Source organism: Lissotriton helveticus, chromosome 8 (genome assembly GCF_964261635.1).
Source record: "Lissotriton helveticus chromosome 8, aLisHel1.1, whole genome shotgun sequence".
NCBI lineage: Eukaryota > Metazoa > Chordata > Amphibia > Caudata > Salamandridae > Lissotriton > Lissotriton helveticus.
The window spans coordinates 99,695,208-99,715,349 of NC_136069.1; the positions used below are offsets into that span (position 1 = coordinate 99,695,208).

The 20,142-nt window shown below is 45.6% G+C and overlaps 1 protein-coding gene across 3 annotated transcripts in view; it reads right to left on the reverse strand.

The window, feature by feature from the left end:
* The window catches only part of ILDR2 (immunoglobulin like domain containing receptor 2), a 752,917-nt gene that overhangs the window by 513,226 nt on the left and 219,549 nt on the right, over positions 1-20,142 (reverse strand). The window lies entirely within an intron of this gene.

The following is a 20,142-nucleotide window of genomic DNA, read 5'->3' on the forward strand; positions in this document are numbered from 1 at the left end:
CCAGCTTTCGGTTTGGTCAACCCACCTCATCTTTGGTCTGATCCCGTGCCATTCGCGCTCAGCTTCCACTCACCACAGCATGTCGCCAGGGGCAGCGGGTCAACTCACTTCATCCATTAACTCGCTTACTATGAGTAATGACATTTTACCTCAGCACATGTGCACAGGGATGTATGACATTACAACGCATGCTTTTACATTGCATGCCTTTACAACGCGGTTTTTACAACGCAAACCTTTACAACGCATAGCGCTTTGGGGTGCTGGATAGTGAATAATTTAATTTACTATTCCAACTCCAGTCCCCGTGGACACTAGGGAAGGTGTTGGACAGTAAATTAAACGTATTCCCTATCCTAGAGCGCCCCCCAGCGCAATGCGTTGTAATGGTTTGCGTTGTAAAAGTTGCATCGTAAAGGCACTGCGTGGTAAAAGTTGCGTTGTAAAGGATGTTTCCCGTGCACAGACACAAGAATAGGAATATACTTTAGTGCCAGGGTTGATGTGCTTGAGCTGTTGCCCCACTTCTGAATTTTTATGTTTGCCAGGTTTTTTTTGTACAACTTGCATGTGTTTATAAAAAAGTTTCAAAAAAACAAAAAAAAATTGCGGATGCCAATGCTTGTTTAAATGTATTTATTTGAGTTTTTATATGGCGGGGTCTGTCATAGTAGCACAAATCATTAGCAAGTGTCAATATGTGTTGGTGGCGAGCCTATAAATCACATTACCACTTGGATGTCAGACTTCTTAAGTGTTTCTTAACAGTATGACTTGTAAATGGAAAGTTTTTTTTGCCTTAGCTTTCGCGAATGTGTTTTTAGTTGAAATCAGTGCGGGTGAGCTATTAGTAGACGGATATTCCTCACTGGGTTTTGAGGGCTGCGCAGCACAAATCCTTTCATCCCCCTTTTGAATGCAAAGTATATTCCTGCTGTTCTCCGCGCAAGAGGGATGCTATTTCAGACTCTTGGCTCGGCACCGGAGAAGGATTTGCAAGGAGTTTTTGGTTTATTACATTGTGGGATTGCTCGAGCGAGCAGATCTTTGTTCCGTGAATGTCCACCTTTCCCTAGGACAGTTCATTTCTGTGATAGGTATGTCAGGGGATGATGGTGTAGGGCTTTGTAGATGAACCAAGCAGCTTTGAGGATGCATCATCTGTCCATTGCCAACTAGGTTAGGGATAAGAGAAGTTCAGAGATGTGGTCAGTTTTTATTGTTTTAGTAGAGTCTCGCCGCTGGGCTCAGGACTGCTTTCTGGGTTTAAAAGGCCTCATTTTTGGAGCTATGTTAGCAGCCCCGTTCCGTAATCTACTCTAGTTTGAACTAAGGACTGGACTAAGATCTGAAGGTCTTGCTTTGAGACCAAACACTTTAGATTATGCAAAGGTTGTAGTTGTCATTGAGGATTCTTGGCTCTGTAGCTTATGTGATCATGAAGTGAGAGCTGACCGTTCAGTACAAAACCTGCTCTGCTTGCAACCTCTGGTTTGTGTCTGAGCAGATACACGTCAATGATCAGACTGTGCAATGGATGCCGCTGTTGTTCGGTGAGAAGTTCAGAAACTCAGACTTGCCGGGGTTTCGTTTTAAGAAATGGGTGGAGAGCTACAACCAAGTCCTCTCCCACCTTTTTTCAGCGTTTCTATGCCTTCCTCTGATCTTATTTTTAGATACTGCTGAGTATTGTGGAGAAGTGTGGCTCAATGGTTAGAGCGACAGACCCTGATGCAGAGGTCTAACCCGGGACCAGGGTTCAATTCCCCGCCTCGGCGGGTCTTCGGTGCCTATTCCAATCATGGAGTCCCACTCTGCAACTCTGGGCAATAGCTTGCTTAATCTCCACAACGGCCCCCACAACGCTAAGGATGCCTGGCCTCCACCTTGGGGGTGCCCAGGAGTGGACACCTCACAGGGAAAGCCAGGATGGGTCCACAGCGGTATTCATACAAGCGCCTTGAGACCCTTGCGGGTGAGTAGTGCGCTATACAAGTATCAAATTTACATTTACATTTATGCAAAATGTATTGATGAATATTTAGACCCAGATTTCTCAGCTATCCCATGAGTTACCCCATCTATACATAAGTTTTGAGACTAGTATGGATCCTTGGGGGACCCCTTAACCCCTCTCATGCTCCTGACGAGCTCAGCTCGTCATGAGGCATAGTGGGGCTGTGCTCATGACGAGCTGAGCTCGTCATGACCTGCACGGCGCTCACACGTGGGGATAATTCCCCTGCTGTGCTGAGCGTTCTAAAGAAACGGGCGTGATCATGACGACCATGCTGCATGACGAGCCGAGCTCGTCATGAGCATCAGGAGCTGTACGCGCCCCCCTGCCCCCCAGCACAGTGGGGGAATTACTCCTGCGGCCAAGGGGTTAAAGTAAAGCTGAGGGGAGGGAGGAGTGGGTCATGTTCTGAACTGTGTGGTACCCAGCTCTCAGATAAGATCAAAACAGATTTTTAGGTTTTGTTGCCTTTTGTCATCCTTTTTTGAACAGTGTAGATGAAGATATTGTGGTCCACTGTAACAAAGTTGCGGTAACACCAAGAAGGACAACAACACAAGATCCATGATCTGAAGGGCATTGTCAAGCACAAGTAGTTTCGCTGATTCCGTCTGGCATCCCTTGCTGAAACGATTGGTTCAAGTCAAGGAGGCTGCTTTTGTTGACACGATCTTTCATTTGTTGGTTTTTATAATCTGGCTACGCAGCGCAGCTGTCACCAGATAATTATGTGAGCATTACTAGAGAGGGCCTTTGGCTCCGCCCACATGTTCAGAGCCCGGAGTACAGGTTTTGATTGGGCAGAAGTTGTGTGTTTCCACATAAAAAGTACTGGCCCTCCCCACAGCTGTGATCATTTTGTTCATTTATCCAGCAGCCCAAGGTTGAACTTTCAGGGGCAGATGCGACATTGTAATGCTATTAAAGTTACTAGGCTAACAAGATCACTTAGGCTAACAAGATCACTTAAGTTGTTCATCTCTGGGGGGGCCACAGATGGGAGGCGGGCAGTCATTAACCTAAATGGATTTTTAGGTCTGGCTTGACAGACCTTTTACCCTACACCAACATTATTCAACAGTTCCTTGCTGCCACACCAATACATGTCGATTCCCATGCTATTTAGTTGTAATGCTTTACATTGCCATACAACATTCGTGTAAAGTCAGACCTATTGGCATTGCCAATGCTTTCCTAATGTTTTGCCAATATTGAGAAGGTTTGTAGGTATTTAGCTCTTTTAAGTCTGTAGGAAGTTTCTTTAACAGTAGCTTGACCTGACCTCTTTTCAGACAAACTGGGAACATTCCTGGCTCCAGGGACAAGTTAATGATCTGCCACCATGGAGGAGTCACTGGCCCTGCTAAGGACTTTGTCACTGAGAATGGGACAGCGTCTTCTTCATGCTTGGATGGCCACAGATAGACGTCTCCTTGTGCTTTTTAGAGTTCTGAGATATGAAGTCATAAGTTTCTCATTCGTTTGAATATTTACCTTGCAGCACCTTGGTAGATGTATCATCCAGGTTGGCCTGGATACTGTCCCTTAGTTTGTGCACATTGTTTACACTTCTCTTTGGAGGTATCCAGGATAGGAGGTTGGGTGATTTATCTAGTTTGCTGATCTTGTAGAATAGTTTCTGTTAGCCATTTTTTTGCTGTCTTCTGCTGCTTGGGAAAGCATGATAATTTGACCTTGTGGGTGATACCTTTGCTATTTTCAGTGAGTTTAGATTAGGGATTGATGTATTTTTTCTCATTTACCTTCCAGCACTCACCTGATTTACTTTCATTGTCAGGTCTTTTGAGAACCATTTTATCGTTTCTTTGTTTTCATCTTTTGCTCATTAGTGCGGTTAGTTGGTATAATGCGGTTGCTGCTGATATGCTGTAACTTAGTTTGCTTCCCTTTTAATGTTTTTGGTTAATGGGGAGATTCATTTAGGTGCTATGTTTTCGTCAAGAACTTTTCTGTCATTATTTTTCAGGTTTCTACATTTGGTTGTGGGGCAGTCGTGTCCTCCTTTTGATGTCGTCTTGTAGGAAGGTTTGATGAATGGAGTATGTTGGTGGTCAGATCACCGATCACTTGCTGGGGTGTTCACAGTTACTTGGTCCTCTTTAACTATCATAAGGTGGTGCCTCTGTGATGGGTGGGAACGGTAGACTGAAAGACCACTGTATGAGATTGTTATCTTCCAGGAATGCCACCAGTGGTTTTGCTGCTATGTCAGAGTTGTCTCCCAAGTATGTTGTGGAAACCTTCAAGTTCCTAGAGAGGGTACCTTCCACTATCTTCTCCTCAGTAGTTGATCTTCTAGCCAGGACTGCGGTAAATAAAATGCAGTCAATGGGAGTCATGCTGTTTTGTCTGATTTCTGCTTCGCGGCTGTTACAAAGTAAGAATCTTCAGGATGCCAGGATGTAGGTTCCAAGTTAAATCTTTATTTGTAGTTCAGTTACAGGAAGCTTAGATAAGCCAAGATGGTAAATAGGCTATAAAGTACGCCCCATCAGGAGCAGTATATCCTTACTGCTCAGCCTGCTGACACCAACTGCCTAACCCCGTGCACCCAACATTCTATGCAGTCATCACATTCCATAAACAACTAGGCTGAACAGGAGGGAAGGGCGAAGAAAGAAGAAGAGCGTGAAATAACATCACAACAGCGGCTTTGGAAGACGCGTCTGAATAGTCTTGTATGTAAGTGTGCGCTTATGAACTGGTGACCCCCTCCCCCCCTCCTGTTTTTGTCTCTTTGCCCATTTCTAGGACAGACTAGGAACTAGGAGATGGAAGTAAGTGGTAAATTAGGCTCCTGTATCTGTAAAAAATGTATGTCGGCTTTCTTGAGAATCGGGGTATCTCTAATTTCAGTTCTGTGCCTCACAGTTGTAAGAGGAAGCCATCTGAGCCGGGAAGACACCACTGTGAGCTGACACACAGGACCAGACATCTAGGCCAGAAAGATACCATCGCAGGCTGATACGTCATACAAGAGCAGACACATGGGCCAGGTAGACGTCATCATAAACTGGTCACAATACTAGACACTTGGACCAGGAGGACACTGCTGTGTCCTGACACAAAATAACAGGTTCCAGGGCTGGGAAGGCACAACCACAGGCTGATGCCCCACAGCAAACACATGGTCAGGTCAGACACCACCACAGGCTGAAGCACCACAGCAAACACGTGGGCAGGTCAGACACCACCACAGGCTGAAGCACCACAGCAAACACGTGGGCAGGTCAGACACCACCACAGGCTGAAGCACCACAGCAAACACGTGGGCAGGTCAGACATTACCACAGGCTGAAGCACAACAGCAAACACATGGTCAGGTCAGACACCACCACAGGCTGAAGCACCACAGAAAACACGTGGGCAGGTCAGACACCACCACAGGCTGAAGCACCACAGCAAACACGTGGGCAGGTCAGACACCACCACAGGCAGACACACAGTTTTAGACCCCTGAACGGAGAAGACACATTATCTTGGACGAGGAGATAAAGTTTGAGGCAAGAGAACCAACTCAGCATCTCTGAGAGTCTGGGCCTCCTCTGGGGCTCGCGATTGACAACGCCGTCCGTGTCAGACGCGCGCAGAGCTCTACCGAGTGATTTTGCAAATGAATACCCACAAGGCTAATTACCTGTTAATGTAAAGTTTAGGCATCATCTCGGAAAACAAAAAGGCTTAAGCACAAGAGGCTCATGGGAAATGTGCCGATGCTTTACATTTTTTGCTGATGGTGCTGTTTTCTGAGACCATGGTACTTTAATAGTTCGCAAATTTCACTTGTGCAAAACACATAATCCATCTGACTAATCCCTCTAACGTGGGTGATGGCAGACTGACTTACCGACAACAGATCAAGAGATAGTAGCATTACACACACTGCAGATACAGAGAGCAGTATTACACCTACTGCAGATACAAAGAGCAGAATTACACACACTGCAGACAGCTGTATTACACATACTGCAGATACAGAAAGCAGTATTACACACACTGCAGACATCTGACGGATCCCTCTAACGTGGGGTGATGGCAGACTGACTTACCGAAGATAGATCAAGAGATAGTAGTATTACACACGCTGCAGATACAGAGAGCAGTATTACACACACTGCAGATACAAAGAGCAGTATTACACACACTGCATATACAAAGAGCAGAATTACACACACTGCAGATACAGAGAGCAGTATTACACCTACTGCAGATACAGAGAGCAGTATTACACACACTGCAGATACAAAGAGCAGAATTACACACACTGCAGATACAGAGAGCAGTATTACACCTACTGCAGATACTGAGAGCAGTATTACACCTACTGCAGATACAGAGAGCAGTATTACACACACTGCAGATACAAAGAGCAGTATTACACATACTGCAGACAGCTGTATTACACATACTGCAGATACAGAAAGCAGTATTACACACACTGCAGACATCTGACTGATCCCTCTAACGTGGGGTGAGGACAGACTGACTTACCGAAAATAGATCAAGAGATAGTAGTATTACACACACTGCAGATACAGAGCGCAGTATTACACACACTGCTGATACAGAGAGCAGTATTACACATACTGCAGACAGCAGTATTACACCTACTGCAGATACAGAGAGCAGTAATACACATACTGCAGACACCAGTATTACACCTACTGCAGATACAGAGAGCAGTAATACACATACTGCAGGGACAGAGCGCAGTATTACACACACTGCAGATACAAAGAGCAGTATTACACCTACTGCAGATACAGAGAGCAGTATTACACACACTGCAGATACAAAGAGCAGTATTACACATACTGCAGACAGCAGTATTACACATACTGCAGATACAGAAAGCAGTATTACACACACTGCAGACATCTGACTGATCCCTTTAACGTGGGGTGAGGACAGACTGACTTACCGAAATTAGATCAAGAGATAGTAGTATTACACACACTGCAGATACAGAGAGCAGTATTACACACACTGCTGATACAGAGAGCAGTATTACACATACTGCAGACAGCAGTATTACACCTACTGCAGATACAGAGAGCAGTAATACACATACTGCAGACACCAGTATTACACCTACTGCAGATACAGAGAGCAGTAATACACATACTGCAGGGACAGAGCGCAGTATTACACACACTGCAGATACAAAGAGCAGTATTACACACACTGCAGATACAGAGAGCAGTATTACACACACTGCAGATACAGAGTGCAGTATTACACACACTGCAGATACAAAGAGCAGTATTACACCTGCTGCAGATACAGAGAGCAGTATTACACACACTGCAGATCCAAAGAGCAGTATTACATACGCTGCAGATACAGAGAGCAGTATTACACACACTGCAGATACAAAGAGCAGTATTACACATACTGCAGACAGCAGTATTACACATACTGCAGATACAGAAAGCAGTATTACACACACTGCAGACATCTGACTGATCCCTCTAACGTGGGGTGAGGACAGACTGACTTACCAAAAATAGATCAAGAGATAGTAGTATTACACACACTGCAGATACAGAGAGCAGTATTATACACACTGCTGATACAGAGAGCAGTATTACACATACTGCAGGCAGCAGTATTACACCTACTGCAGATACAGAGAGCAGTAATACACATACTGCAGACAGCAGTATTACACCTACTGCAGATACAGAGAGCAGTAATACACATACTGCAGACAGCAGTATTACACATACTGCAGGGACAGAGAGCAGTATTACACACACTGCAGATACAGAGAGCAGTATTACACACACTGCTGATACAGAGAGCAGTATTACACATACTGCAGACAGCAGTATTACACCTACTGCAGATACAGAGAGAAGTATTACACACACTGCAGATACAAAGAACAATATTACACATACTGCAGACAGCAGTATTACACATACTGCAGATACAGAAAGCAGTATTACACACACTGCAGACATCTGACTGATCCCTCTAACGTGGGGTGAGGACAGACTGACTTACCGAAAATAGATCAAGAGATAGTAGTATTACACACACTGCAAATACAGAGAGCAGTATTACACACACTGCTGATACAGAGAGCAGTATTACACATACTGCAGACAGCAGTATTACACCTACTGCAGATACAGAGAGTAGTAATACACATACTGCAGGGACAGAGAGCAGTATTACACACACTGCACATACAGAGATCAGCATTACACACACTGCTGATACAGAGAGCAGTTTTACACATACCTCAGACAGCAGTATTACACCTACTGCAGATACAGAGAGCAGTATTACACACACTGCAGATACAAAGAGCAGAATTACACCTGCTGCAGATACAGAGAGCAGTAATACACACACTGCAGATACAGAGAGCAGTATTACACACACTGCTGATACAGAGAGCAGTATTACACATACTGCAGACAGCAGTATTGCACCTACTGCAGATACAGAGAGCAGTATTACACACACTGCAGATACAAAGAGCAGTATTACACCTGCTGCATATACAGAGAGCAGTAATACACATACTGTAGGGACAGAGAGCAGTATTACACACAATGCAGATACAGAGAGCAGTATTACACACACTGCTGATACAGAGAGCAGTATTACACATATTGCAGACAGCAGTATTACACACACTGCAGATACAGAGAGCAGTATTACACACACTGCAGATACAAAGAGCAGTATTACACCTGCTTCAGATACAGAGAGCAGTATTACACGTACTGCAGAGACAGAGAGCAGTATTACACACAATGCAGATACAGAGAGCAGTATTACACACACTGCAGATACAGAGAGCAGTATTACACATATTGCAGAGAGCAGTATTACACACACTGCAGATACAGAAAGCAGTATTACACATACTGCAGACAGCAGTATTACACATACTGCTGATACAGAGAGCAGTATTACACACACTGCAGATACAGAAAGCAGTATTACACATACTGCAGACAGCAGTATTACACCTACTGCAGATGCCGAGAGCAGTAATACACATACTGCAGGGACAGAGAGCAGTATTACACACACTGCAGATACAGAGAGCAGTATTACACGTACTGCAGAGACAGAGAGCAGTATTACACACACTGCAGATACAGAGAGCAGTATTACACACACTGCAGATACAAAGAGCAGTATTACACCTGCTGCAGATACAGAGAGCAGTAATACACATACTGCAGGGACATAGAGCAGTATTACACACACTGCAGATACAGAGAGCAGTATTACACGTACTGCAGAGACAGAGAGCAGCATTACACATACTGCAGAGAAAGAGAGCATTATTACACATACTGCAGATACAGAGAGCAGTAGTACACATACTGCAGATACAGAGAGTGGTATTAAACACACTGCAGACAGCAGCATTACACACACTGCAGATACAGAGAGCAGTATAACACATACTGCTGATACAGAGAGCAGTATTACACACACACTGCAGATACAGCGCAGTATTACACACAATGCAGAGACAGCACTATTACACACACTGCAGATATAGAGAGCAGTATTACACATACCATAAAGACAGAGACAGTTGTATTACATTGTGCAGAAACAGCAGTATTACACATTCTGCAGAGACAGAGTCATCTATATAACAGATACCGCAGAAACTTAGACAGCAGTATTACACATACTACAAAGACAGACACAGCAGTATTACACATTCTGCAAAAACAGTAGTATTATACATACTGCAGAGGCAGAGACAGCAGTAGAACACATTCTACAGCGACAGTCAGCAGTTTTACACATACCACATATACGGAGACAGTTGTATTACGCATACTGCAAAGACAAAGCCAGCAGTATTACACATACTGCACTCACTGTGGTGTAAAACGACGCATTCTAAGGTCTGTGGATATATCTGTTCTAAGCCTCCTCCCCTCTGGAAGGCTCAGGACACCTGACCAGCCACCATTGTCTACTCCGTGTCCTCTTCCTGGTCTTAACCAAACAGAGCATTTGCCAGCTTCAGAGGGTGCAGATCTGTGGGACTGGCCTGGCTCTCCAAAGGTGATTTATGTATTTATTTATTTATTTTTGGTATTTTTAGAGCGCGAACAAATGCCCGTGGGCGTCTCGGCGCTATAGAATCAGTTAATGCCTCCTAAGAAGGAAGAGGGAGAGAAACCGGTCCAGTTACTAGGTGTATTGCCAGGTTACTGGTTAAACAACCAGGTCTTCAACCTTTTACGGAACTGAAGAAGAGAGTTACTTGACCTAATCAGTACCGGAAGTGAATTCCACAGTCTGGCCGCTGTGACCACGAAACGCCTATCTCCCCAGGAGACCGTCCTCGTCCGCGGTACCACTAGTTGTGACTGTGTCATAGATCTCAGTTGTCTGGTAGGGCAGTAGGATATGAGCTGCTCCCTAAGAAACTGCGGGCCTTGTTTGTGTAGCGCTTTGAATGTCAGGCATAAGGTTTTGAATTTGATCCGATTTTTAATCGTCAGGCAATGATAATTCCGAATAATTTGCGTGATCGATTTTCATTTTGGGGTCCTAGAGAGCAGTCTTGCCGCGGCATTCTGAATCGTTTGCAATTTATTAACCACCCGAGCCTGTGCGTTGGAAAATAGGCCATTGCAATAATCCAGAGAGGAAAGCACCAGTGTGCTAACCACAGTTTTCCCGGCACTTTCTGGAAGGAACGGGATAATTTTCTTTATGAGCCTGAGCTTGTGAAAAGCAGTGGAAGCTGTTTGATTGGCATGGGAGACAAAATTAAGACTCTCATCAAAGATGACTCCCAGATTCCTCACCCTCGGGGCAGGAATAGGCAAAGCTCCCAATGCTGGAGGCCACCACGCGGACGACAAACCCGGGGACATTTTCCCAAAGATGACAGCCTCGGTCTTCTCGGTATTAAGTTTAAGGCAGTTACCGGCCATCCCGTCTCTGATCGCCAACATGCCTTCTTGGAAGCGCTCAGCTACCTCTTCTCCATCATTATTGACGGCGAGCACCAGCTGGGTATCATCAGCATAGGAGGTAAGGCTCATCCCATAAGTTTTAATAACTCTAGCTAGGTCCGACACATAGATGTTAAAAAGTGTCGGACTTAGGGATGAGCCTTGAGGAACCCCACAGGGCAGAACTAGTTCTGCCACCTGAAAAGGTTCTAACGTTACTGCTTGCGTTCTGCCCGCTAAAAAGGAAGCAAGCAAGTCCTTTGCTCTTGATTGGATGCCCATGTTTCCGACACGGTCGATCAGAGTGGAATGATCGACCGTGTCGAACGCCGCAGATAAGTCCAGCAATATAAGCACTGCTGTCCCTCCCTGGTCTCTGATGACTCTAATATCATCAGCGGCTTTGATTAGGGCAGTTTCCGTGCCGTGAAGTTTGCGGAACCCAAACTGTGTATCATCTAGCAAGTTGTGTTTCTCAATGTATTCGGACAGCTGACCGTTCATAGCCTTCGTGACCACTTGAGCTAAGAATGTCTCTGCAACATGGAAGAGCCCTTGTTGGCAGCCAGTAAAGAGCTAAGCATTCCTAAATGAAGGCATGGCCTGTCTCTCCACCTCTAACCTTCAGGCCAAAGTCCTCACTTGTGAACCGGGGGGAGGGGAGCAGATGACTGGGCTGCTATCCATGCTCCCTTCAGACCTGACAACTGAGGGCCCGAGGACTCTGCAGGAGGGTACCCCTAACTTTTTATTCCCATTTTATTTTTGCAAGAATTGAAACATGGAGTGTGGTACACTTCTCTTCCACTGGGTTACTCATCCATTGGGCAGGGTTGGGATGGGAAGAGGGGTCAGACCTTTATGAAACGCATTTCCCTTAATCCCATGCCCTCTTGATGATGGGGGTCTTGGTTCTATGGCCCCTTTGAGAAGGAGCGCCCGGACGTCTTCCCAGAGCAGCCTTTAGTGTTCTGGGGACAGATGGAGTTTGTGAGGTGGGATATGGGAGGTGTGGAAATGAGTTGCAGTCAATAATCATGGTGGATAATATCCAACACCCACTGGTCAGAGGGGACTTTCCACCAAGCAGTAGGAGAGGCAAGTCAGGGCTTAGTGGTGGTGGTAGTTACTTTGGGGGAGCCACCTTTACCAGTGCCTTTTGAGTTGTTGCCTCTGTAGGAACCTTTGAAGTACTCTCTGGGAGAGGACTGCTGGGCCTGTGGGTGCCCGTAATATGCAGAGGACTCTGCAGGTGGTTTATGAGCCTCCACGATAGGGCGTGCTGCAAAAGGACCCGCGAGGAGCAGATGTCTGAAGGGCACCCTTTGCCTGGGCCGCTCTATGGCCAACATTGATGTTAGCCATAGGGCGGCAGGTTGAGCACTTTTTGTTGGACTTCGGCTTCAAGACGGAGATATGGAGCCAGGCATGCCTGCGCAGGACACTGGAGTTGATTCCCCTAGCAGCAGTGTCATTCGCATCTAATGCGCAGTGGTTTGTGGAGTTGGAGACCTGTTTTCTCTCAGAGACGATCTCATCGCCTCTTTTCCTGTGCTCCGCGGGGAGATGTTGGAGGAGCTCCTCGATCTCGTTCCAGTGGGGATGGTGATATTGGGAGAGCAGCCCACTAGAATTTACAACCTGCCACTGGTTGACCGATTGTGTAGCTACCCTCGTACCCGCAGTGTGTATCCATTTGCTTTCTTTATCTGGTGGAGGGCATAACTAGTAGCCTTTGAGTTAGCCCTCTTACGGGCAGTAGTGACCCTTAGAGAGTTAGGCAGGAGCTGGTCACCAAGGTACGGGGGGCAGCAGGAGAAGGTGTTTTTCTTGCCTTGTGATAACCCTGGCATGGATGGGGTCTTGAAAGATGTCAGGGGTGTGGCGGAGTATGCCTGTGAGCATGAGGAGGTACTGGGTGGACAGGGTCTCATAAAGAAAGTCCTCCTCCAAAGGCTCGGTGTGTAGATCTAACTTTTGGAAAGAGTCAGACCAACCAATCAGCTCATAGTAGGCCATAGAGTCATTGTGAGGGGAGAGATGGAAGAAGAGGTAAAAATCAGGGTCTGTGTCCTTCTAGGAGTCTCAGGGGTCATCCTGCGGAGAAGTGTCAAAGGTATCCCCTTCCCTCTAGCACCCCATGTCTGAGTGAGGTGACCCCTGAGAAGTATAGGGAAGAGAGGTGCCTGGAGAAGTGGGCAGGGAAGGTTAGCACTGCGGAGCAGGATGAGGTGGTGATGGGAGAGTGACGGGCAAAGTAGCCTTGTCCACTTTCTTGAGCTGCTTGTGTGGAGGTGGCATGTCCAAGGCTTCCTTAAAGGACAGCCGATGTTTCGACGGTTCAGCAGCAGATCCTGGAGGGCGTGTGCGAATCCAGCCTGTGTGGGGATGTATCATTAAGTGTTTCTGCCGGGCATCGACCCCTCTCTCAGTTTATGAAGGATCCCCAAACCGTAGCCAGTCATGATGGTCGGTGCCGAGGCTCTTGGCTCCGAGGCTGATTTAGATTTTGGTGCTAAATGTGTCAGCTCTGATAGTAGTGCTGGCTCCGAGGTGGGCATGCGAGGGGGTGGCCCCGAAGCTGCCGGCCTGAATAGTTTCTTCGGCGCTGAGCCGAAGTTTAACGTTGTATCCAAAGATGGTGGTTGCTGCCGACCACAGTCCAAAGGGCAGCCCGTCTAGTGCTCTAGAGCAGCTGGGCTGCTCAGCTTGCGAGCGATGTCGAGGGGGAGGGAGTACGTTACTCATGGCTGGCTACACTGGTTGAAGATACTTGATTTCCAGCCGGAGCCGTCAGCGGGGGAGAAAGCTTCCTCATCTGTGGCCAAAGGTTGTGGGTGGTGTTCCCCCCCCTATGTCTTTGGGGCTGAAGAGGTCTGGGGTGTTGTTTTTGCTTCTACGCGACATCTTGAGACGTCGAGCCCAACAGTCACGGAGGGTTTTCTTAGAACTGAAGGAGCAGCTGTCATTGCATTCAGCCTTGTTTTGTCTGGGAAACAGACACAAATTACTGAACTGATGGAGATTGGTCCAAGAGTGTTTCGCATGGCAGTGAGCACAGAAGCAAAATGGTGCCTATTCCATCACCAAGGAGGCATGGTTGGGGGTGGGGGGACATGGTTGGGAGACAAAAGGAGGCCCCAAAGGGGGAAGGCCCACTTGGGACCGAGGTCGACACAGAAAAAGAAAACCGCGATTGAGAAACAATATTGAGAGGGATGAAACCTGTGTAGACCGAAGATAGCACCGAAACGGTGTTGAACCGAAGCACAGGATCACATCTCCAAACCTGATTGCAGAAAGAAAACAATCTAACAATGGAGTCGATGACCATGCACATTACAATAAAGAGGAGGAGTCACAGTACCTTGTGACTTATAAGACTTCTTCAAAGAAAAATATCTTGCACACATTCGCGCCCAACACTGGATGGCAGGAGTATGCAAAGCATGTGTACAGCATGTGTATCTACAGCCACAAATGCCTCAAACATGCACTACAATGTTCCGTTGTTACCGTCAGCTCCTCCAGCAGTGCCTGGTGATGTTTTGGAGATCTGGTAGGGAAAGGAAGGTTTTGTGCATATGCTTGTTGAACAGTTGCTGTAGGTAAACTTATGATCAAGGATCATACACCTGTAAGCAACTGTGAATCGTGTAAGACTATACTAGTTTAGATTCATGCTTATTTGGTTCAGGCCACCATGATTCATAGAGTTTAGAAAGAGTGTCAGTTTAAAGATTTACTGGGGCCTTGGGCAAGATGTATTTTAGGGTCCCTGTTCTGAACAACATTGCATTTTAGTGCAATTTTCTGTTTTTTCAGGTGCTTGACGCCGCTACCAAACAAACTTTCAGAAATTAAGCCACACAAAAGCGGTTGAAATAGATCTTTCCAGGAATGGCATAAATCCTTAAGATGATACTGGTCAAAACAAAATAGAGTCAGTTGTATTGGGAGACAAACAGAAGGACAGAGGTTGAGATACCGTAATAGACAGAGGTGAGATAGAAGAGATAAAGTTCACTTTTAAGGGTCCACTTGGAAGGTTGGGCCTGAGGCAATTGCCCCTTTGCGCATGCCTTTTGGCGACGAGTTGTTAAAGACCTGCATGAAAATGCAGCAGGAATCAGGTGCCAGCTGGGAGCCATCCCTGGCAGGAGAGGAAGCCAGTTGTGAGATGAAAGATGGCCCTGTTACATGCATGACTAATTTGGACTGGCCACAGTCAAATTCCCCAGTAATTGATGTCATCTCAGGTTACTGGACAGGAGTAGCCCAGCGGGGGTGGGCAAGGTTTGGCAAGGACAAGGAACCAGCTGAGGGGAGCTATAAGCTGAGGTGTTTATGGTCCTAAGCTTACGAGCAGTGCTACGGGGACAGTGTTATTAGGACAGAGCTGTGGAGACAGTGGGAAATCTCTGTTACTCTGAAATGACCCATGGAGCTGCAGGCAGTTACACATTCAATGGTGAAGGCCACATAAGGAGAAGAGTTGGTGAGCGTGCAGTTTGATTTTTAAATTAAGGTGAATGTGGTGCAGCCTAGTACATACCTTTGGAGGAGCTTGAGTGTCCACCTGGTGTTAATGTACGGCGACGGTTGCACATAGCTCCATTTCAATTCAAGTATCCTGTAACAGGGCTCATATGTCACTCATGAGTCCGGTCACAGCTCTGCATGAGGCACAAGCTCTGCCTACATCACGAGGCGTGTGACCGGGCGTGGTGAACACATGTGACCTGATAGAGTTTAAGGATGACAGCATGATGTCTCGAAGAGTGATGGTCAAAGACATTCTGCAAAATGTATGGCGCGGAGTGACCGAAGATATGGCTCCTCCTCTTGTTGTGGTCAAGGTCATGGACAATAATCTTGTGACAACGTCAGCACTATGTAAATGGGAACTTTTCTCTCCGGCGTGAGTTAGTTGGTGCTGGAAGAAGAGGGGGTGGTGTTTGTGGGTCTATCAGCACAACTCATTTGTGAGAGAGCCTCATCAATGTCTTAGATTCCAGACCTGGATGTCGAAGAGGAGGCGCTGCCTATGTAAACTTTTGACATCATGGAGGCAGGTATCAAGCTGATGTTTGATTGAGAGGTCTGGAACATTTGAAGAAAGACTATCCAATGCCTCCTGGGCAATTTAGAAAGAGAAGTAAGACTATCTCGAAGGACACTGCATGTTAGAAACGACACTGTTTCAAGAGACAATATATTATGTCCTGAAATCATCAGAAGTCGATCATCGCCCCCCTGACATTTGTCCACTTGAAAGTTAAAATATGACATTTAGTTAATTAATCATTGAGACTATTTGTCATTGATGTAGTTTGTATTAAGCTATGTACTTCTGTGCCTTGCTTCCCACTAACTGTGAGGTGTATTTGGTTAGGGAACAATTTGGTTGATGATTCTTTTGTATTGACATATGATATATATATATATATATATATATATATATATATATATATATATATATATATATATATATATATATATATATATATATATATATATATATATATATATATATTATTGTTACGGTATGTGTCATATTAGTAAGTTTCCACATAAGTTGACTTCAGATGTACGAGAACTACGGTTTATGTTAACAGTGCTGTGCTGAATGCTTAGTACTGCAAAACAGGTTGGGAAGTTTAAATTAATCAATTGATGTAAAGTATTGCATCGCTCGGGGAAACCAGCAATGTAACACTTTTCACCATGGATGCATCGGATTTACTGTACGGTGCTTCATGTCGCAAGGATTTACCGATAAGTCAGTATTCCTAACGTATCTGTAGGCACACAATTGGCACATTTGTGAAGTGTGTCTGAAACCAGATGCAACTCCAGCAATGTCTCCTTTCACAAGGGGCAATCCCATCTGAAAGGGCCTACATCACTATTTACGCCTGCAGGCGTAATGATCTGACGCAATGGCGTCCTAGAAGTGGCGTAGAAAATCTCATAGATTTCACTGCGTACATTATACCTGACGCAGGTATAATGTAGTGCAGAAATTTACAAAGTGACGGTTCTGCCTAGATGGATCATTTTGTAAATAGGGCGCAGTGTGGCACATATTTTACGCGCCACTGCAGCATCACAAAAAATGACGCAACTACAGCGTAAAGAGCTCATATATAAGGCCCTAGGTGATTTGGGAGTACAGTATGAGCATTTACTTTCCATTCCTTAAGGGGGCTATTCAGCAGTTTGTGGAAGAGGTTGTAGTATACATCTGTGTTTTGTTGTGTAGATTTCAGTATGTTCATGTGTTGCAGATGTAGGGAAGAGTAGTACTCCGCTTCCAAAAATATGTGTATAGTACACTTGTGTATGTGTGTGCTGATATGAATAGGGGAAAGACCAGTATCCTGTTTGCTAGAAGTTATCTGGAGCAGTACCCCATTGCATGGAGGGTAGGGAAGAGTAGCACCATGTCGCTACTAGTAGTATGCAGGCAGTATCCAGCGGATTGCAAAGTTAGAGAAGTGCAGTAAGTACCCTATAATGAAAAGCAGCATGGTGGAGTATCCCGCATTGTGCTAAGTTGGGGAAGAGTAGTACCCTGTTGTGCAAAGTTGCATGGTGGAATACCCCCAGTGGTGCAATGTGTGAGAAGAAACGTATGCATGTTCTGAGAGGTTGCAAGGGATAGTTCATTGTGGGTTAAAAGTGTTGGGATGTGCATTACCCGGTAAAGCTGTGGCCGATAGCCACAAGTTTTAGCTGAGTGTAGTGTGTACTAGCCACATTTTTTATCTGAGTTGTCATTCTGTACAAATGGAAAGATTTGACTGGTGAGTTGTACTGGAGACAGCATACATTAGTGATAGTTTAGTGGTGAATAATGGAGTCAGTCATTGTTGTCCTTGAATGGCGGTGTTTATGGTAGCTCCGGATTGTTGTAGGTGAGTACGTCATTACCTGTTGACGTGGTCTGGTGTCAATGGTGGCAATGCAGGACTGCTCTAGTGTTTTATTCTTGTGTCAATAATGTTTCCCTATGCCTTTACTGGAGGCTGTCATCATTATGTTTGGAAGACGTCTTAAAGCTTCTGGTGCAGTTTCCAGAGAGAGAGGCACTGGGTGAAGATGTAAGTTCTTTCTTTAGCTTGGTCCTTGGTCGTGTTGGTTTGTCCCGCTAGTGTGACTGAGTGTGGGGTGTGTTGGAATGCTGGGTTGCAATTTTGTGTGTACGTGCATGGTGCAGTATATTGACTTGAGGGGATGTGTGTGTTGCAAGTGGATGACGGAGAGGGTGTGAGAGTTTGTGGTGCTGTGTAGTTTAGTAATGCCAGGTGCATGTCTGGGGACATTGTGTATGAGTGTAGCTGCGATGACACATTTTGCATTGGAGTCTTGTCGAGGAACTTTTGACTTGAGGCGATATATGGTTAAACTTTTCTTTTGCGTTTTGTGCCTTCCACGTGTAGACTAAAGAATGATGAGGAAACCCTTTGCCGATGGAAGCCAATGGGTTCTGTGCCTTGGCTTTCGCATGACTGGGCGTCCTGTGTGCATACACGTTGTGAGGCGTTGTGAGTTTCAAGCAATGGGGCGATCGCGCCTCATGTCCAAAGAGGTTGCAAGATTGCACGTCTTGGATCATTGTGCAATGGTAGACACAACCTTGTTGTTGCCTCGTTTATTTGTTTAACTGGAGGTGAGACGAGCTCTATGTCTTGACTGTTGGCTGAGTTTCTGTGAGTATTTGCTGTCCTGGGTATGTGTTTGCATGGGTATTGGATGGTTTAACAGGTTGTTGTTGGGTGAATGTATAAGCTAGACATGTTGGAGATTTATTGTGAATGAATGCCATCTCCACTTTATATGCAATGGAATGGCTGTTTTTGTTTTGTTGTTTGCAAGTGACACAGTGCAGTATCCTGTGTCCCCTTTCCATGAATGCCTGAGTTGGTGTCTGGAATGCTGGGAGTCAATGATGTAATAGAATGTGTGTGTAGTAGGGTGTGGGAGCTAGGAGGGAATTACCGTTGAAGGGAGGATGGAGACCCGAGAGGACCTATCTGCTGTTGCTGCAAACTAGGAGCTTAACATGAAATAAAGAGCATGCCTCCTACCTGAATGGCACCATATGTCTGCATGAAGATCCTGCTCTCTGCCTTCAACATAAACCAGAGCAGAATCGATGCTTGGAGAAGGGACTGGGAGAGTAGGCAATTCTTAACAATAGCTCATTTCATTGTATCACAGTTGTTTAGTCTCTAAGCACTTTAAATATCAATAGTTACCATTACCAGGTGTAATGGTTCAGAATCGAATCATCTAAGAAGGATGGAAGGATGAACTGGCCTTGCAAGGATTGAAACTCATGCCCTGCAGGCCACTGCAGATGTCAGCGGTGAGGCCTTAGCCTGCGGAGTAATGTCGCAGGAGCTTTAACTGCAATCGGGACCACCTTACTGACCTGATCAGTTGAATCTAAAAGTATCAGTTTACCAAAGTTGTGGTCCACTTTTCTGGCTTTATAATTCACCTAAACTACTTAAGATCATGTGGTTTGTTCTAATTCCTTGAAAATATTAGAGTGAAGGTACTATTTTCTATATAGTTCATTGAGGTCAAAACATTTACTATAGGCACTACAGGAGATGTAGGAAAGGTACAAGGATTGTCAACATTTTGCCTGCTGGCTTTTTATAGTAATGTTGCTCCACAGTCTGGTGTAGGCCAGGATTTAATGTCGATGGTTTAAACCAACAGCGCAAGGCCTTCTGCTCCTGTTTGGTATGATTCAGAAAAGGGGGTGGTGATGAACAGAGTGTCTGAATTAAGCAGATTAACTCTTACCCAGTCCAAAGATCAGGGCTTGATCCATCACCGTTATTTAGCAAAAAAAACGGTGTTGGATCTAGCCCTGATCTCTTGACTGGGTGAGAGTATTCTGCTTAATTCAGAAACTCTGTCCATCACCACCCCTTGTTGTTAAATATTTTGTCCACCCTAAGCGTGGAAGGGTATACTCAGATGTGAGTCCCTTGCTGATTGCACCATCAGGATTCAAGCAAGCCGGGCCGACGACGGCTGAAATGCCAGAAACCGGTCCCCGGAAGCTTGTTTCCTTCCCAGTGTAAGAATTGGCTTGGTAGTTTGGTTTGCCCTGTTCCCATCATG